General features: G+C 41.2%; 1 long non-coding RNA gene across 7 annotated transcripts in view; it reads left to right on the top strand.

Annotated features, from left to right (window-relative positions):
- The first annotated feature begins 8,748 nt into the window (after window positions 1–8,748).
- Window positions 8,749–21,569, top strand: part of LOC112543792 (uncharacterized) — a 186,018-nt gene continuing 173,197 nt past the window's right edge. For 6 of the 7 annotated variants that reach the window (XR_012902506.1, XR_012902507.1, XR_012902511.1 and 3 more), the window contains exons 1-2: window positions 8,749–8,832; window positions 13,604–13,830. This is a non-coding gene — a long non-coding RNA (uncharacterized LOC112543792). Of the gene's footprint in view, window positions 8,833–13,603; window positions 13,831–18,687; window positions 20,188–21,569 lie in introns of those variants that run through there. The other variant, XR_012902512.1, reaches the window with a different exon arrangement.

Genomic DNA, 21,569 nt, shown 5'->3' with positions numbered 1-21,569 from the left:
GTATATGAAATGTAGAAAGAGACAGCAGAGCAAAGAAAATGAGAGGAGAGCAGCAGAAGGAAGGAAAGAAGAGTGAGTGGGAAAAGAAGACAAAGGAACTGAATAAAAACAGGATGAAAAGGGAAGGGAAGGGAAGGGAAGGGAAGGGAAGGGAAGATACACCATAAAAAACTGAATATAAGTCTTTGTCCATTTAAATCTTAGAAATACCTTTTGAGTCTTACAACAGCATTAATAGGCCTCAAAGGCCTAATAATTATTAGAATAACTATTAATCTGCCATGGTAGCATCCTTTCTGTTCCCCGGTTTACAATGCACATGGTCCCTTTCATTGTGAGCTCTAACCTTTCATGGTTCATTCTTTTGCATACCTTTCTTTTTATTCTCTTCCCCTTTTCTGTGCTAAGGCTCCTTTTTTCCCTCTGTATACTAAATTTTATCTAACTTTTTTACTCCTGTTCCCCTGTCTCAGATATGCTTATACACAAAGTAACTAAAAGATTTCCTCAAGTTCTGGGATCAAGATGCTGTTTGACATCTCTGTGTCTTTTTTGCACAGTGGGACTCTCCTCCATAGGGATAGTGCTCAGATACTATGGCAATGAGCGCTATAGAAGAACCTAAAATAGAACTGACCTAAAGAAACTGCCTGAATTCTTTGTTAGTCTTAGGCTATGTCTACACTGCTGGTTTTTTGCGCAGAGGATATGCAAATGGAATGCTCATTTACATATCTTCTTCCAATTCTTTTTGTGGAAGAGGTTTTGCTGCTAAAAAGCCCCGTGTAGACATGGCCATTTGTGAGGAAAAAACCCTTTTTCACAAGATCCTGGAAACCTCGATTTTTGAGGAATAAGGGATCTTGCAAAAAAGTTTTTTTTCCCCCGACAAATAGCCTTAGACTGGTGTCTTAACCACTGGCAACCCTTCTTCTCCTTGTACACTGCCAGAGTGATATAAGTGGGCCTTACTGTAAAAGGGAATCAGGCCTTCTGTATCACTTATGCTAAACAGGTGTTTATGTCTTAATCTGTTTATTGTACATGTTGACGCTCTCTAGCCTGGCACCCATGGGACCTGACTGGTGCCAAATGAGAGAATTTACTGGACCACAGAAGGCCAATATTGTCTAGGAACATTATCACCACTTCCACTGCTTACTAGGCTCTTACAAGACATTTAGGTGTAAATTAGAGCTAAATATCAGCACAGAGCACTGAGAGCCTGGACTGGTGGCTGTAAAACACTTTATGGGACTGTAGGAAACTTGGACACACCCATGTGGACATCCATATAATTAAAATCATGCTGAACCATGGATGTTGCTGAATCAGAGAGTGCCGGACTAGAGAGGTTCAACCTGTATCTTACTCTTATCCCATCTAAAACAGTTTGAATCCAGGTGCGGATAAACATTCTAATGCACAGGAATCATTTTAAACAAGAAAAAAATTTCCTTTTGAAACTCAAAAATCAAAGGGAAATTGTATCCTATAAACAATCAAAAGGCACCAAGATCACTAATAACAAGAATTCATTGAAGCCGGGACATCCTTAGTGTAAACCAAGATTTTCCCTGCTGGGTGAGCTACCTTAACTCAACTAACTGTCAAAGGGAATTAGTCCCAAGAGAAAGTTTTACTTACAGATTTATAAATGTTGACAATAATCCTAAATGGATATTAGGGGAACTGACAAACCTCTGCATTTTTCCTGATACGTGTGTGCCTGAGGGAACTTTGGAGGTCCCAGCATTCGTTAACAAGAAGCAAGCCATTGACAGCTGACAGAGAGAGATAGGTAAAACAGCAAGAAAAGTGGAAGCTATTTTTTACAAAAATTGTGGAGTAAAATGTAATAATCTAACGGATATATTTTCTTACATTGTTTCTTCTAGGCTCACTCAAATGGCACAGACAATATAACACACTGTGCTTAGTGCCATAATAAAACTGTTTACACTGTAAATGGCTTCATTAAAGAAATTTTAATGTTGGTGGAAATAATGTAGGCCAGATTACATCTGGGATTAGTTCCAAGGCCAGGATTTTTTTCTGGAGGTCAGCCACATGTGTAAAAACAGCTTCTTTCTGGAAAAATGGGTTTGGAGTTTAGCCTTGAGTCTTATCCTGGTATATTCAAAAAAGGAGGGAAATTATAAACAAAGAAGTTGGAGTGTTTGTTTACAACAGTCTAGTTGATGTGGGTCCAAATGCTGGAAGTCAATGAGGACAACATGCAGGATTTGGCTAGTAGTCTGAAAAAGGGGCTTTGAAGTATTGTGTCTGCTAGTGTATTCATTCCATTGGCTTTCCTAACCCAGAAGAGCCCATTTTAAATCATTCTCATTGACAGAATACAACAGAAATAACTGAATCATATATGGGCATTTCTCTAGGTGCATGAAAAAAAAACGTTTAACAAAGAGGATTTCTTTAGAGACACTGCCTGGGTAACACAGACTTGAGAATGACTTTTCAAAAGCTGTAATGGAATCATTGTCATTGTCAGAATAGTGCATACATAGGCACAGAATCACACCAAACAGCGTTGGGGATTACCGTCTTTTGGGCTGTGTCCAGACTCAGGGGTTTTTTCGGGAAAAGTAGCCTTTTTCCGAAAAAACTTCACCTGCGTCTAGACTGCAGCCGCGTTCTTTCGAAATTAAATCGAAAGAACGCGGCTTTTCTTTCGACGGCGGTAAACCTCATTTCACGAGGAAGAACGCCTTCTTTCGAAAGTGCTTCTTTCGAAAGAAGGCGTTCTTGAATGTAAACAGGGCTTCTTCGAAAGAGAGCATCCAGACTCACTGGGTGCTTTCTTTCGAAAAAGCAGCTTGCTCTTTCGAAAGTTCCGCGTGCAGTCTAGACGCTCTCTTTCGAAAGAGGCTCTTTCGAAAGTATCTTTCGAAAGAGCCTCTTTCGAAAGAGGCTTGCAGTCTAGACATAGCCTTAGTGAATATACCCTGCACCCAAATATACCCGTACCCGAATAACCCGTGGTTTTTGCTTTTTGAGTTAAAAAAATCTTGTATGCCCCACGCACGAGTATAACCCACGGGGTATACAAGGCTGTGCCGGGGGTATATTTATGGTGTGGGAGAGGGAGGGGGAATTAGCGAGCCAGTCACCACTTGGTTCCTGCACAGCTGGATGAGCGCTCCTCCTGCCCCTTCCTGCAGCTGTGGAGGAACCGGGTGGTGAGCTGATGTGTAAAAAAAATTTTGTATACCCCACACCCGAGTATACCCCGCGGGGGAAGTGCAGGGTTTGTAAAAATGAATATTACCCATAGGTTATATTCGCTACATTATGGTACTTTTATCACAGATTGTCTAATCCTCTGCCACTACAGGAGTCCTCCTTACAGCAAAATCACAATACTTTCTTGAACAGTAGTCACCAGCCCAAATCATCCCCCATTTCTGTAATCTAATGGATCTAACTATTCCTTTCTTTTGTCTCATTACTTCTAGTTACAAGGAGTTATTATTATTTATTATTATTATTACCATAACACCAAGCAAAGAGAATGTTACCTCATGCTAGATGTTGTACATATATATGACCAAAGATAGTCCCTGTCATGAAGAGACTGCACTGTAAGTAGACAAAAGGAAAGCATTAATAACTAATTTTACACAAGGGGACTTGAGACAAATTGACAAACTACATGACTTTATCTAGGTCATATAGGAACTTTGGAGCCTGATTCCAAGTCTCCTAAATCCCAGCCTTAGGACTTCATTTCAGGATGATTCTTATACTTTTCTATCCCCTTTTAGCATTTTAAATTATCTCTGCTTTTTATTTACTTCAATTATTAATAGTTTGTCCCTTGTTTTACACTCAGGGTAAAATCCTGCTGCTCTGGCATCCATAGAAGTTTTGCCATTGACTTCAATGGGGCCAGAATTTCAGGCCCAATTTCCAGTTGAGAAAAGCTATATATTATCTTTACATTTAACCTTCACCTTCTTCATAATTTTTGTGGCCCACAGTTAGGAACCAAGAAATGACCATGATCTTCCATGTAGAATAGTGATAGAGATGTAGCCGTGTTAGTCTGGTGTAGCTGAAACAAAATACAGGACTATGTAGCACTTTAAAGACTAACAGGATGGTTTATTAGATGATGAGCTTTCGTGGGCCAGACCCACTTCCTCAGATTTGAGGAAGTGGGTCTGGCCCACGAAAGCTCATCATCTAATAAACCATCCTGTTAGTCTTTAAAGTGCTACATAGTCCTTCATGATCTTCCAAGTGAGTTTTTATCAGCATTGTATCTTTCTGTTCAATGCCATGTTGTGATTGCAAATTCAGCCCGAAAGTGTTGGCCTTTGAAAGCTGCATTAAAAACTCATTTCTAATTTGCTGTCCACTCTCATCTTTAATCCATCAATATTATTGCTTCCTCTGAAAATCTGTGCTTTGGACTATGTTTCCCAGCTTTACTAAGTGACATCCAATGTAGTGCATTTTCAACATACATATTTTAATCACTTTGTCTTATTTTTCTTGCCTGGCTACTATTCTCAGTAATTCAGTATTGCATTGCCACAGCTACCTATATTACAGATGGTTCTAAATTGGAAATACAATCATATCAGTAAAACCCCTAGTCAACTCTGATTTCCAGTGCCCAGGACAGCAGAAATTGGAAATACTCTGCTTCTCCGTATGACCAGAGGCATGGAACTGAAATGCATCCCTGCTAATAGTTTTCATAGCCTGTCTTAATAGTGACAGCAGGAGGGTAAATGGATATAGTGACACTGGCATGGCACCAGATGAAATTTGGCTCGGTTTTAATAGCACTCGCGAAGTTCTCAAAACGACTTCATATGAAAGCAGCTCTTGACCCCAGTAATTGAATGAAGTTCTTAACAAAAATTGTGCATAAAAGGTTTATTGTATGTATTTTCTTGAAGTGGAAATTAATAATTGGCCTTCTGAATATTTAGCCACTTCCCTTTTAGGGTTTTATCCTGACTTCTTTGTGGCAAACTATGAAGCTCTCATTAAACTTAGTGGTGCAGGGCCAAAGTATAATGTCTCTAACTCATTTTATCCATGAGCAATGAATATTTACACTGTTTGGTTTTCTTCTTAATTATGTCACTTTCCCCTCCTTCCACCACAAACTATTTTTGCCTTGATGCTAATTTGATACGTCTCTGATAGCTAATAGTTACACATACCCTGTGGCTAATGATAAATAATGAGAAAACAACTTCTTTGCGCCTGCGAAGTTCGTCTCAGATGCCATGTTGCTAAGTGACATAAAAATCATCTTCATCGTGGTGAAATGCATCCATTGTGCAAAGGACTAGAACATGTCCCTCAACGTCACTTGAGCCTCACGCAGTCTATGTGGATGTTCCAGGGTAAGGAATATCTTCACACAGATTGCACTGCAGAAAGAATTTCTGTGCTATGTAGCCCTATATAGGGCATTGCAGAAGGCCACAAACTCAGTGGGTCAGGGCTAAGACCAACACATTTATGTAGCTATAGTAGCACCAGCACCCCATATATCTGGCACACAGGGTTTGTTACTGCTATAGGTGGTGTGTGGCAGTCACTCACCCTGGTCCAGGATTACTTGAACAGGGAATGAATTTCACCCTATATGTATAAAACAATGTCAGGGGTGATAAGGAAAATATTTCTGATGATGATTGCATGCAGTGGAAGACAGACTAGAGGCTATTTGCAGTTCTTTCTCTTACAGCCCTCTGTACATATGTTTTCTCTCCTTTCTCCGAATATTTCTGAAGCATTCTAAAATGAGATTAGAAAACAAGACCCAAAATGTGCATCAGAAAAATTGTGTCCATCAGTTCTTCTGAAGTTCTCTCTCTTTGGAGACACAGCAAGACAGTAGCCCCTTTAAGAAAGGGAAGCATTTGAGGAGATTTTCAGCTGATTACAAAAGGTGAGTGAGTAATGGAGATGGGAGATCATTAGAAATGATTGCAGGAAACAGATATCATTATCTCTCCCAAAACCTCACAACAACAGTTACCTGGGGTATACCAGACATTTTACTTTATGTAGCATCTAATTAGAGAAGCTCATTAGTAAAAATTTCCATGATGCTAATGGCAGCTTGTTTATATTGCCCCATCTTGTGTTCTTTCTATTACTGGCTCTCTCCAATATTTGGTGGCTAATTCTCAGATGTATTATTTCACAGAAACAAAGAATCATCAAACTGGAAGAGACCTCAAGAAGTCATGAAGTCCAGTCCCCTACCCCTGCAGGACCAAGCACTGTCTACATCATCCCTGACAGGTGTCTGTCTAACCTGGCCGTAAATATCTCCAGTGATGGAGATTTCACAAACTCCAGCCCCTAGGCAGTTTATTCCAGTGTCTAACCATCCTGACAGGAATTTTTTCCTGGTGTCCATCCTAAACCTCCCTTGCTGCAATTTAAGCCCATTGCTTCTTGTCCTATCCTCGGAGGCCAAAGAGAACAATTTTTCTCCCTCCTCTTTATAACACCCTTTTAGATACTTTCATAAGATTTGACTATGCTATGAATCATGTAGGCACAATACACTGAAGCAAAAATAGTGGATTTAAACGAAGATGGAAGAAAAATACGTTCAGAGGTTTGAACTTTTAAAGGAAATAATTTCTTCCATTTAGAAAAAAAACACATCCTCCTGCCCCTGATGCCATAAAACAGGGGTGGGCAATAATTTTTGCCCGGGGGCCACTTCAAAATTTTTTGAAGTAGCCCTGGGCCACAGCGGAAGGGGCAGAGCCTAAACAGGAAGGGGTGGGGCTACCCCATCCCCAGACTATGATTGGTCTGGGGATGGGTGAGCCTCTTTGCCCCTCTTCCCACTAGGCACCCATGCCCTGGAAGAGGCTTGGCATTCACCCCCTCCCCAAGGCCAATCAGAGCCTGGGGGCGGAAGCTTCATCCCACCCTGTGAGAAGCATGTGGCACTTTGAAGTGTTGTGGGCTACTTGCAGAGCCAGGGCAGGAAGAAGGAAGCTTCATGCAGGTCCCCCGCCCCCAGGTCCTGTTTGGCCTGGGGGCGGGGAAGCACGCGAAGCCTTCTCCACTCTCCCCCATGTCCTGTGAGCAGCATGCAGCACTTCAAAGCACCACATGCTCCTGGCAGGGCGGAAGGTGGCTTAGTGGGCTCCCTTGCCCCCAGCCAATTAAGAACTGGGGGCGGGGGAGTGTCCAAAGCCTTCTCTGCTCTACCCCTGCACTGTGAGCAGCATGTGGTGCTTGGAAGTGCTGTGCGCTGCTGTAGCCAGACACAAACCCCATCTTGGTTTTCCATGAACCCCATCTTGTTTCCCCCCCCCCCCCCAGAGAGCAAGAGAAAGGCAGTCAGCCTTTGATGCCCTGGGAACACAGGTGTGCTGCCTGTCCCTGACTCTACCATAAAGAGAAACCAGACAGTAAATGGGCTAGCTGACGACCCGGGACCTCCCGTCGCCCTGATGGCTAGTACCAGTAATTGACATGCCTGCACTGTCCCAGAGAGGAATCTTCGCCCATCACATACCAGAGGTGCCCATTGTCTGCATTTTCCCAGGTGTAAATTATGCTTTGCACCCTTCGTGGGAAACTTGGCATTCAAAGCCATATTTCCTAATTGGCCACTTGAAACCAGGAAGAAGCCTACATGACCCAAGGGGTATAAAAGAGGTTCAGCAGCCCACCCCATTTGAGCTCCAATCATCTATACCTGCTGGCAGGTATTGATTGTCTCCCGAGGTCTGTGGGACGCCCGACCTCGCCCTACTTCTTCCCGAGGGATTGAGAGAAAGACGCTGGCCATGCCAAGTCTGGAACGCAGGGGTGAGAATATGTACCTGCTATGTGTCTATTTTGCATGCATTTAATAAGAGCTCAGAGAACCAAAGGGTTTCATGGTACCTGTAAGTGACTTATTAGTGTAATTTCTGTCCTGTCCTTTGTAGTGTCTGTGTTATCTGTAACACAGTAGTAGCATTTAACAACTAAGTTTACCCTGTAACAATAAAATAGTAACTGTTTAAGCTTTAACCTGACTCCTTCAGTTGCTGTAACAGAACCAAGCACAATTTAAAAGAACTTCAGCCGGTCATAAGGGACTCACTGCCCTGACCGTTGGCTGACAGCTGCTTGCAGGGTGGGGGCAGAGTGGAGAAGGCTTTGGGCACTCCTCCACCCCCAGGCTCTAATTTGCTTGGAGGCGGGGGAGCAGCAGAGCCTCCAAGGGCTGGATCCACCTGCTTGCAGACCGGATCCAGCCCACGGAGGTCCTTTTGCTCACCCCTGCCATAAAAGCATACCTGGCAGTCAAATTTGTGCTCTATTGAGACCCAAATATAGGCAGAATTTAGGAGGGATGCTTATTCCCTGCATACAGCAGAACAGGGCACAAAAGGAGCAAACTTAGAACCAAATGATGTAACTCTGAAACCTACAGATGTCAATGCACATTATATGTTTAAGTGATTCAACTACTAACCATTTTAGCAGAAAGAATGTCTTTACTCCAGAATCCCAACTTTCCTCCACTGTCTTTCCAGATACAAAAATATAGCTACCTACATGGAACTTGGATGGAGAAGTACAAGTTATTAGAGGGATGTGTTTGTAGCATGTGAGCAGTCTGTGAGCAATGGCTAAAAGGCTAGGTACAGTTACAGCACCTATATATATAATTTTTTAATAAGGAGCCAGTTTAATTTTAGAAACATGGAGTCATCTCATGTTATGTCCCAGGATGTAGTACATAAAACACTGTATTCCCATATACTCTCTACCACTCAGTCAAAGCTTCCAGCTTCCCTTCTGATAACTTCAATATCGGTAAGAATTTTCATTACAACTTTCTCCTATACAAGAAGCAGTGAGGTCTAGTAGATATACATCACTGGAGTGTGTGTCAACAAACCTGGGCTCTATTCCAGCTCTGCTATTGATCCGTTGTAGGCAAGGCTCTTCAAGTCTTTATGCTTCTGTTACCCCTCCCACATTTTGTCTGCCTCATATAATTAGACTGTGAGCCTTTTCAGGCATGGATTGTTATTATTATGTACTTGTGCAATGTCTAGGACACGGTGGTCCTGTCTTCAGCTGGGGCCTCTGTGTGCTGCTATAACACAATCATCGAAAATTGAAATCATATAGAAAATTGAAAGTGTGGGGATGGCCTAAAGCAATCTCTATTTAATTTGAAAACAAATGGAGGTTACTAATTATCTTTATCTTTCTTTAAATAAAACCTTTGCATTTAAGAATGTATAACATTTGTTAATTTTAATTCCAGAGAGCTACAGAACCTAGGGACTTTGCAGTCCAGGTTACTGCAAAGTACATAGAGCTTTGTTCCTGTAAGCATAATTATCAGACAACATCATTCGTGTATAATTATGAAGCTTTATTTTTTCAAGGTTGTTTAATAAGAACAATAAAAAAACCAGACTACTTTAAAAATGTAAAATGTTGGGGAGGGGGAGAATTTATACCAGACAATATAAAAAAGGCCTTAAAGACAAGATTATTGCCTATTCATTTCTGCAGAAATAAAGATGTGTTTCAACCCAACTCTAATTACAGTTTTGTGATGCTTTGTCGAGTCCTGCTAAGTTTCACCAGTAAACAGCTCTTTGTTGTTCCTTTACATTCTGTCACCATGGCAACTAGTATTTTCGAGTCTGATTCTAAGAGATGCTGACCACCTGCATCTGTCATTGGTTTTTTGGGGAGATAAATGTGCTAAGCACTCTTCAGGATCAGGCCCATCGCTGGCATCCTTCATAAGTGTTCAGGGTGTAGAAGAAACTCACTGTATTTAGAAGGAATGGGTATAACTCAGGTATAATTCAGCACATGGCTCTTTCTTAAGCCATTTAATCAACTTTAGGAAGAAACAGAGACATTGTCACTAACAAAATATTAATTCACTGCCAGTACCTTCAGTTCAAACATTGCTGGAAGGGGGAGGAGGTCAAACTTAGGTGACAAACAGCACATTTTCCATCTTAACTCTTGAATCATGCCCAAGGGATTTCCCTTTGTCTATGTTGCTTACATTGACCTCAACCTGTTGGTCTAAGTTGAAAGGAATCATCCAATTTAGTGCTGTGTAGCTGTTTTGCTTTATAGCTCAATTTCCTTTGAATTTGTCTTGCTGTCACAGTATAAGGGAGTGTATGTCAGTTGTTAAGCAGATAGTTTCAATTTAAGCAGGTGTGAACATACCAGTTGTTTTCGTTATCTTTTATGTGGCCTGAACATGTTTTATCTCATCAGATAGCTACTCTCATACCTTGTGGTAAATTACCAGCGGTGTGCTGTTGATCACACAAGTCTCTGCCTTTGGCATTTACATACCTCTGACTATTGTATATGATGACCTATGATATGCACACAAAGCCAAATTCTGTTCTCAGATTCAGTAGAGCTAGTTGGAGTAACTCTTCTGGTGTCAGTGTTTACTCTGTGGTTTCCCTGCTTCAGGGCTTTGCCCTTTCATGATGTTATCCTATATTTATTCCTGCAGCAGTGAGTAGATTTTCCGAGAATTGGACTCAAGTCACCTGAGCGGAATTGTTTAGATTTCAGCACTCAGAGACAATACTGATTTAAACACATCATAGCTGACACTCAGTGCAAACATACATGAGATGCGGGACTTAACCCTACTTCTGTGCTGTCTGTACAAATTGTAAGCTCCTGGAGCAGGTGCTGTGTCTCCCCATGAACATATTCACTCTGTTGCATTTTTTACTACATATTTATGAAGTCTTGTTTTCATGCTATTATTTGTTATCCAGTGCATTGAAATCCAATTACTATCAAAATCAGCTTTCTTGAGCAATACCAACACTGCAATCATTTGAAGAATGCCAGCATCTCACTGTCTCCTTCACATGTGCATTGTTTGCTTTAAAAAAATTACTCCCAGAATTTCTCTTTAAGCTTTATACAAATCCTCTTTAAGCTCCATCTGAAATAACAAGCAGTCCTGTGGCACCTTAGGGTGTGTTTAGACTATATGGCTCCGTCGACGGAGCCATGTAAAGTAGTTTACTCAACATAGTCAATGAAGTGAGGATTTAAATAATCCCCGCTTCATTAAAATAAAAATGGCCGCTACGCTGTGCCGACGATCAGCAGATCCAGCACAGTGCAGCAGTCTAGACATGGATTGGTCGACAAAAGAAGGCTTTGTGGACTGCTCCTTTAAGCCTCATGAAACGAGGTTTACCAGAGCAGTCGACAAAGGCTTCCTTTGTCAACCGATCCACGTCTAGACTGCTGCACTGTGCCAGATCAGCTGATTGTCGGCACAGCACGGTGGCTATTTTTATTTTAATGAAGCGGAGATTATTTAAATCCCCTCTTCATTGACTATGTCGAGTAAACTACTTTACATGGCTCCGTCGACGGAGCCATATAGTCTAGACACACTCTTAGAGACTAACAAATATATTAGATCATGAGCTTTCATGGACAAGCCCAAGGTCATAGTGTCAAACATGTATGAAGGTGCAACAGGTGAAAAGATGGTGGTGATTTATGGATGTGTATCATAGGAAGTTAATGGTGCTGATAAGAAGCAAATTAATGCTTTTGAAATGTGGTGCTAGCAAAGACTTTTGCATATTTCTTGGATGGAAAACAAGATGAATTATTAGAATTAATAGTACTGGAATTAATAATATTAAAAACATTAGAAATATTAGTGGAATGAAGTAGACATTAATATCAAGAATCAACAGACACAAACTTATTTTCTTTGGTCACATTATGTGTAGAAATGGAAATATTGTCCAGAAAGTTATTATGGAAGAAATGGTAGAGGGTCATCATAGTAAAGGGAGACCAGCCAGGAGATGGTTGGCTGGTATTCACAATTATTGGAAGATCAGCTGCTGAGTGCTCAAAGTTAGCAATGGATTGTGTGGGCTTCTGAGAATTCTGCTATGATGTCACTGATATTCAGCCATTGATAAATGAATGTACCTACCTACAAAAGTAAGGACCCTAGTTGAACACTAAGTTGCTGAGATGTTCACAGGGCCATTTCCTGCTTTATAGACTATGCAATGCTTTTCTTTCTATCTATCTATTTTAAATCATATATCATCAGCATGCCTATTTTTATGATTGTCATGCTGGTCACTCTGGTAGTAATAAAAAATAAACAGTTAACATCTCTATTAGGAATTAGTAGAGCTGCCTATCAAATCTTCTTTTAGCAACATGCACAATTGGGCTGTAACATTAGATTCAGCTCTACAAAGTATCAGATCTTTACTCTTTAGAAATTAATTGCCAGCTGGACACATGGGTTATTGAGTGACATTCCTCTGTTCAGGGATATTCCTCAGTTCTTGTAGAGGAAAGGAAAGATAAAGAGGAAAGACGACAGAACTGTCACACTGCTGTATACATAGGGCAGAACTTCACACAGCAGGTTGCAAACTCAGCTGTCCCATTTCATTATGCTGCTGATGCAGCTCCCTGTGGAGCATTAAGATTTTAAAATCATTTAGGAAATATGAAGATACGTTGTTATTAAATCTTTTCATTGAACTTCAAAAATGATATTCTAGTGTCCCTTTTTTAAACATGATAAATACTGTCTTTCATTCCTGAAGATTGGTAGGTTAAAATAAGGCTGAGTTTTTGGTATAAGAAGATTAGTATGAAAATGAAAACAAACTATACATAATAGCTAAGATGATTTTGTGTTGAGCATGAACTACTGCAGAGTCAAGAAAAAGCTTCCTGAGACTCAAGTATTTATTTTACTGCATGTGAAGGCATAGGTATTTCTACAAGAGGATTTTGTCATTTGTATGCATATTTTACTGGGTTAATATTGTTACTTCAATGGAGATTTATTCATAACATTTTAAAATAATCATCTATTTCATTGCCTAAATTACTGGGCAAATCTTGTTGACATACTTATGATATTCACATTAATAATATCAAATGGACTCCCCCCGATTAGAGCAGTGTCAAACAATTAATTTTGGTTTTGCAGATTTATGTGAGACAAAATCAATCTGTATAATCTGTCTGTGTTTATATAACATGCCAGGATATCTGAGAATCTGTTTTGCCAAAATGCAAAGTTCTTTTCTAAGAGCTACTTGTGGAAAACTACCTTTCATTACCGAAAAGCAAATATTGAAGCAGGAACAAAAAATTAATGTTTTGGTTGTGAAAATGTGGTTTCTTGTTTTTTATCTATTGCAAAGGAAGTATAGACAATCTGGTCTATCATAAATATATAGCTAGATAAACCATCGTTCTTGTTATTTTTTATAATTTTATGGCAACCACTTTTTAATGTAAAACTTACACAGATTTAACTTTCCATAGTACGTCAGTATCTTCCAGACTACATCTTAAAGAATTCCTGGTCTAGTTATCATTGTGCACAACTCATTTATTTCCTGTTCTTGAGGACAATTTGAATATGGAGCTGACAGTGTATCCAAAGAACAGAAAGATTGCTACAGTGCACCTAAGGTGTACGATATGTTTAAGGATAGAAGGATGTTGTAAAAATATTGAGCGTATTCACACATTAATTTTTCATAATCATTTGTGTGCACAGATTGGGCTCCCTACTGGTCAGCCTTGAAGAAAGTGGATCTTCATCTCCCCTTGATGTAATTGGGAGGAACTGGGAGATGCCATGGTCTCACGGTCCAGAAGTATGCAGACAACACCTACCTTCATCATAGACATGGCAAGCCTCATCTCACCACCAGACCACTCTCTGGACGAGATTACACTTGGATAAAAGACAGCATGGTAACACTGCACTCAAGCAAGATGGAGGTAATATTGGTGGTCTCAGAGAGATAGATGCATTAGTCTGTAACTTTAAAAAAACAAGGAGTAAGATGTTACAGGACTACTCGTATTATTGGTGGGTAAAGGGAATGACACTCCAAACAGAACTCTTCATATCACCTGCCTCTATGGCTCGATCTGTAGATTATGTGTTAAATAAATTGATTACTGAAAAAAATCCAGTTGTTACAGGTTCTTGACCGAAGATCAGACCCAGTATTATTTACATTATTAGATAGTTGGGAACCCTGAGGTAAACAGTTGCAACCCTCACACTCTAGGAAAGCTTCTACATTTACAAATATAGTTTATTAACACTTTGAGCACAGTCACAAACACCCCAATTCAGTAAGGTAGACAGATACCACAGAATGTACATATGCACTTCCATATACTTACACCATCCCTTGCAGAACAATCTGAAATGTTAGCCACCATCTTCCTCATCACCATCACCTTCCTCATCATTGCCAATGGCCATCATTGTTGCACCTCCCAAGGTTTACATCTCCTTCTCCTACTGCCCCTTGGCTGGGATGCCACTTTCATAATATGTCTCAAAGGGGTAGCCGTGTTAGTCTATAACTTTAAAAACAGCGAGTAGTCCTGTGGCATGAGACTAATAAAAATATATATAGTATCATATACACTTTTATAGTATGTCACACTGTTGTATATAATGCACATTTAGTAGGGGATTTCCTCCTTTTTCCATATTTATATTTTTTCACATTATTAATGTTGGAGTGTTTTCTTCTATAGGTTAATATAACAATTATTTTAACTTATTATCATATGCATCAATGTGTTACCATGGCCCTTTTGTGGCTAGTTACCATGTTTACTATTTCTGGCCTGGGAATTTTTCTTTTGTATTTTCCAAATTCCAAGTTGTGATGTATCTGTTACATTTAAAAGGGTGTGAACTTGCGAAGCCTACTATGTCAGCCTACTTCAATGCTTCCTCAGTGTTAAAGATTGCAGCCATATATGACCCCTATGTTTTAGCTCATCACCATTTGTTTAGACAAAAGATCTCATAAGAAAGTTTTAAAAAATTTAAGAAAACGTATAGGCAAGCAGCAGGCTACCCTTAGCTGTATCTCATGTACCTGTTACATATGTTGGTCCATTGCTAGGACACTTCTTTGGTTGAATTATGTACTTGTGGACAGAACTTCTTAAATTCTCTTTTCAGCTACCCAAACTCTTGGGGTTTTCTGCTGGGCTATTTATCTGTGTAAAGTTCATAGGCCTCAAGTTGTATTCTAACTTGCTGAAGCTAATGTCTTACAGAATATGGGCAAACTAACTAACTGGGCTACCCCTCAGTCATAATCTCATTTCTATCAAAGCCTTGATGTTCTTTGGATCACCTCACTACTGCTAGACTTTTGAAGAACTGCAACCATAAAAAAGTCTTCTTCCCTATGAGATGATGTAGAGGAACATGCATCATTGTGTCAGACACTGATTTGGTCATGGTGATCCATACTTTTGTGACTTCTAGAATGCCTTACACACTAGCATTTTTCTTAAGTATCACAAAACTCAGACCTCAAAGTGCAGCACACTGCCCACCAGACCTTGAGAGCACGTGTCCATAAGCTTTTCACTACAGTAGCTTGCGACAGAATGCTGGTTTAAATATCAAGATTTAGTCTCAGGCCTATCAAAGAATTGGCATCAATTATCCTACAAATAGTGTCTCTCTGGCCATGATGAACTAGACAGGAGCTATGAGTTATTAACCTCCTGGGTGGAGGTTTTCTTGACAGGAGGGCCAAGATCCCAACACTAGAGAGCAGACTGAATTGCTTTCTAGAGTACCTGTTCAAGATGACTAAAGGAAGGAGACGACTGCAATTATAAAAATGGCTATTGGTCTGACACCATTTGGGCAAGAACCACAGAAGTGGCTATTTGAAGTGTGTTGGACTTATAAAAGAAAATGGTACAGATTGAAACTCTCTTAACTGGGACTCTCTGGTCCGGCAACATCCATGGTCTGTTCCAGGATCAGAAAGTCCCACTGGAAGGCTAGCACTTGGGAGCCCTGCAGGCTAGCAGGAGAGTGGGGCTTCCCAGCAGGCCTGTGGGAGCTCCACACGCAGCAGCAGGAGCCCTGAGCAGAGGCTGCAGGCCTGCCCGAAGCAACAGCAGAATCCAGGCTCTGCAGCTGAAGCCCGGTGAGCAAAGGTAGCTGGGCTACCTAGTAGGGCAGCGGGGGCTGACAGGGCAGCAGGGCCAGTGAGGGGAGAACCAGCTGGGAGGGCAGTAGTCAGGCCAGGGCTGGAGGGAGCTGGCGGCCAGGGGGCCAGAAATGACCATCTCTGGTCCAACAAAATCCCTCATCCAGGACTGGTCAGGTCCCAAGGGTGCCATACCAGGGAGGTGCAACATGTACTCTTGTCTGATTACTGACACCAGCAATATTCTAAATCACTTCCTTGGGATATTAAACACCCTTGGATCTGTAAATGGTCAAGAATGACTACAGATAAGATAACCCACAGACAAATCATCTAAGGCTGTGTATTTATCCCATCTCAGAAGTTAGAAAAGAATCAGGCCTGTTAAGACAACTCCAAGAAGATCTTGGGTGATGCGGGAAGATGTATTGTTGATTTAGTAGATGATAATATTCCTTCTGAAACAATGCCACAGCATTCTTTGGGAAGCACTGTGATGCTAGAAGTCCTGTGTTTTGGATAAAATACAACAAAGTTTAACAAGAAGGGTTAACCTGTTCTAACCATTAATTACTTCACTGGGCTTTTTTCAAATTTAAACACTGATTACTGAACCTAGAAGATTCTGTGCATTTAGCTGGTTGAGCTAAACACGGTCTTTTAGTTTAGAAGAAAAACTAGGCTCATAAATTTCTCCATATGGTTTAGACACTAAGAGGGAACAGAGAGCCACACTCTTGTTAGTATGGGGGAGACAAAAGTAGGTTGTTAGCTGTATAATGTTTTTCCTTTTTTCACATTATTGTTTATTGTTCAATGTTAAAATGCACTGGTGAGCAGCTTCTGTATCATAAATTACCTGTAGATGGTATACATTAAATATGTTGAGTGTTTGTGTGTAGATAGATGGATTGATAGATCATTTGTAAACTCCTCCAGGCTATGTTTACACTACAGAGCTTTTCCAGGATGCCAGAGGTATCCCGGAAAAACTCTGTCGCGTCCAGGGAACACGTCTGCCCTTCCAACATTTTTTCCAGAAGAGCAGACGCGCTTTTTCGGCATCCCTGTAAATCGCATTTTATCAGGAAGAAGGGGTGTTCCAAAAAAGGGGGGGTTCCTGTGTAGATGGGCCAAATGTCAGAAAAGCCTCTTCCAAAAAATGAAGTGGAAAAAGCTACGGAAATTGCAGTTCGCAATTTGTGTCACTTTTTCCGGAAGAACAGTATAGTGTAGACATAGCCCCAGAATGGGAGTAGCAAGATATGTTCATGGTAATGATGCCCATGCCAAAAGTATGTCCCAATAGAGAGATAGTCCTAATAGTTACAGCCCTAGACTAGAGGCCAGCACGATTGTAAAGCAGAAAATAAAATAATCTATTTTGCGTTACAGAAACAATATATTTTGTTTCTAAAATGTGTCTTGTTTGCAAAAATGAAGGCAATAGGCTTTTCTTATCTCTAAGTAATTTTATTATATTTCCACCTTTGCATTCAGACTAACATCAGTGGAACAGTTTCTGATTTTCTGCTTTCTTGCATTTTATAAGACAGCATTTTGACCTAGTAAATGTAATAACATGCTAGGTCAAAGAGTCGTGATTTTATACCACAGATCTTTCCTGTGTCAGAAGAACTAAACACACTATTACTAAGGGTGTGACATCTTCACCTACTTCTGCAGGCCAAAATTAACAGTGGCAAAGGCATTATTTGTTTCAGAACATTGAAATGGCAACACTGAAGTTTCATAGTGCACTACAACTTCCATCTTTTTGCTTTTAACCATACACAAGAGCACTCCAAAGGGAAGTCAGCCTCACAACATTTTGTAATAGAGTTTTCAGCGTTGCCTGATTGCATTACAAACACCGCACATATTGAAGCACTCTGGCAGTTTCCTAGTGTTCACAGTGAGGGATCTGAACCTTTTGACCTCAAACATCTTATTAAAGCCTATGCCCGACTATGTCTCCACAAGGGAAAAAAACAAGAAACTACTGAACTTATTCTCTTCTATAATTCATTCAAGTAAGCCCTTGCTGAGTGGAGGACCTTGGCTTTGATGTTAAAGTCTCTTAATTGGAAGGAAGTGAAGTGTTAGCCTGGCAGGCTATTAGTCTCTCATCAAATACGTTAAGAGGTATCAGAACACTGAAGTTCTCACACTGGTGCAAAGAAAGCACAGAGTGGCCTGGTTTTTGTTAAAATGTTTAAACTTTTCATCTCTAACAAAAAGTTTAATACACATGGAGCTATCCCTTGATTTTCTTTCCTTTTATCTCCACCCTTTTCCCTTCGGAGCCTCCATCTTTCTATTGCTTACAGCACCTCATCCCCATTAGTGCTATAAAGTCCCAGGCAATACATTATAGCTCTGATTCAAAGCTAACTATTGCATCCAGAGTGGGATCCAACTCATTGTTGTTTGATGAAGTGAAACACCTACCCTGTTAGAGTTTTTCTTCCCATGAAAGTAACCTTGCTAAAGGGTGTCCATATACCCAGAAACCAATACTGTGTGGTGCTAGAGTCTCAATTCAGAACAAGACTTAAGCACATGGTTAATTTAAAGCATATGTTTATATCGCATTGATGTAAAGTTAAGCACATGCTCAAGTACCATATCCTTTGGGTATGCTTTCCAGAATTTGTGTGCAGGGACCCAGTCCTGAAACGTGCCCAGTATTCTCGATGGGGCTCCCATATTGTTCCAAAGTGAGCAGGAATGGAAGGAACTCAGCACCTCCCAGAAGTGTGACTCTGCACCTTCCAGGATCATCTCTTTACACTGGCTGCAAGGCAAAGTTTTGTGTAATTTATTTTCCCCAAAGTAGTAGTCCCCCCCAGACATTAAATTTAAGAAATATTTGTGAAGTGCTATAAAATTAACTACCAGAAAGAAGACAACAGAAATCATTTTCTGATCCTCAGAGAAATATGGGAGAAAAGTTGCCAGAATGGAATAAGAAATTAGACACTGTAAAGATTAAATATATTTTAAAATCTTAGAATCATAAAATGACTTGTGTGAATAATAAGGCATGAGTGTTAAAATGGAAAGATTCTTTTCCATCGATTTTGTTATTAATATTTTATCGTAATCTTTTCCTGTCATTTTTAATTAGAATTAGTTACAACATATGGGTGGTATAGGAAGGAAGCTTATCCTGAGGCCTGGAGAACCTGAGGCTAAGACTGAGCCTCTCTGGCAAGGAGTCAGGTGATTCCCAGTAAAGAACAAAAGATGACTGCAGCTATAATGGAGGACACTGTGGCTACTTCTAGACTGCAAGCCTCTTTTGAAAAAGAGCATCTAGACTACAACCAGTACTTTCAAAAAAGCAAACTGCTTTTTCAAAAGAGAGCACCCAGCCAGTCTGGATGCTCTCTTTCGAAAAAGCACACTTTGCATTACATAGCGCCTTTTTTTGAAAGAGCACTTTCGAAGAAAGGCATTCCTCCTTGTAAAACAAAGTTTTCCGCGGTCGAAAATACTGCTGCGTTCTTTTGATTTACTTTCGAAAGAATGTAGCATCAGTCTAGACGCAGGGGAAGTTTTTCTGAAAAAAGGCCATTTAAAAAAAAAAACTGTAGTCCAGACACGCCCTGTAAGGAGAGAGAGAGAAAGAAAAAAAAAGAAAAAAAATGGGTGAGGTACTCTTTCAGGTCTTCGATATCAGAAAGCCTGTAGTATAAAACTATAGAGCAGGAGGTTTCTGGGCAGTGGGTGAGTAAACTGGGGTGTGTTTGGGACTTTATATCAGAGCCCTACTGAGGGAAAGTTGGAAGGACTGGCTCAGAGGTCAGACCAGAGTACAAGAAAAGCCCTAAAAGGGTAAGAGAAAATGCTGAAGTTAAGTATAGACTTTGCCTTTGTGTTGCTGAAAAGGACTTCCAGTAAACCATAAACGGGTTCCAAACAGGGGTATTTTAAGAATCAGCCACAGAATTCTTAAAGGGCTCTAAAGAGAGGGCAAACGGAGTTGGGGAACCTACAGGGCTCTCGTTAGCTAAGGTGGAGGTGGGTTGCTCTGTTAGCAGCAATCCTGTTACAGGGCGAAATCCTTGTTTGTTTGTATGTTTTCAAAAGTTTCCTCTAAAAATTGTACAAAATATTCACAAAAATGTTGACAACATAGTTTAGACTTTTCACAAATCTAAATTTCCTTGAAATGACAAAAATAAAAGCAACCAGATCTATCTTACACAGGTTTTTTTTTATTTGTATGCTTGAAAAGCAAATCTAAAACAGCTAGTTTCACTTCTGTTTACAGTCAGTTTGGCTCATAAGTTCCCACTGAGCCAAGTTCAGGTTCTTCAAATTGCAAAGGAACATTTCAACTGTGAGAACCACTCCCTAGCTGAGATTGCCCATCACTGAGCTAATGGATAGGTGTTGTGACACTCAGAATCACAATATCTAAGACATTTTGTGCTTCTGGGTCTGCAGGATTGTGGGTTGATCTTCTTACTGGTTGGCCCTCAACTCTAAAGTTCAGCTCCCACATTTCCTTGGTCTGGCAGAGCCTTAACTTGCGGAGCTACAGGGCATGCACACAACCCTATTTAGTTATGGGGGTGAAGGCATTCATTAGTGTCAAATGATACATGTTTCCCTGGGCTTTTTGCTATCTCATTAAGGGTATGTCTACACTACAAAGTTAGTTCGAACTAACGGACGTTAGTTCGAACTAACTTTAATAGGTGCTACACTAGCGCTCCGCTAGTTCGAATTTGAATCGAACTAGCGGAGCGCTTAGTTCGAACTAGGTAAACCTCATTTTACGAGGACTAACGCCTAGTTCGAACTAGCTAGTTCGAACTAAGGGCTGTGTAGCCCTTTAGTTCGAACTAGTGGGAGGCTAGCCCTCCCCAGGTTTCCCTGGTGGCCACTCTGGCCAACACCAGGGAAACTCTATGCCCCCCTCCCGGCCCCGGATCCCTTAAAGGGGCACGGGCTGGCTACGGTGCCCGTGCCAGGTGCAAGCCTGCCAGCACCCAGCTAGCAGACCCTGCACCTGGCACGGCACAGAGCCACCCACCCGATGCCCCCCAGCCCACCCCCTCTTGCCGGGACCAGGCTGGCGGCTCCCGGGAGCTTGCCCTGGACCGCAAGAGGCGGGCACCTTCCTGGGCTAGTGCGGACATCGTGGACCTCGTCCACGATCTCCGCACTAGGCACAGGAAAGTGGCCGTCTAGGGCAGGAGAGCTGCCAGCCTGGCCACCCAGGACCAGGTGTGCATGAAAATCAAGGGGGTCCACTGAGATCCCCGACACTGAGCCCTGAGCTTACAATGGCCGTCCTGGGTCAGACCAAAGGTCCATCTAGCCCAGTAGCCTGTCTGCCAACAGCGGCCAACCCTAGGGACCCTGGAGGGGATGGACCGAAGACAGTGACCAAGCCATTTGTCTCGTGCCATCCCTCTCCAGCCTTCCACAAACTTTGGGCAGGGACACCACTCCTACCCTCTGGCTAATAGGACTCCATGGCCCCAACCTCCATGACTTGATCTCACTTCCCTTTAA

Source organism: Pelodiscus sinensis, chromosome 3, assembly GCF_049634645.1.
Source record: "Pelodiscus sinensis isolate JC-2024 chromosome 3, ASM4963464v1, whole genome shotgun sequence".
NCBI lineage: Eukaryota > Metazoa > Chordata > Testudines > Trionychidae > Pelodiscus > Pelodiscus sinensis.
Note: the sequence above shows the minus strand (reverse complement) of the source record. Positions and strands in the feature narration are given on the sequence as shown.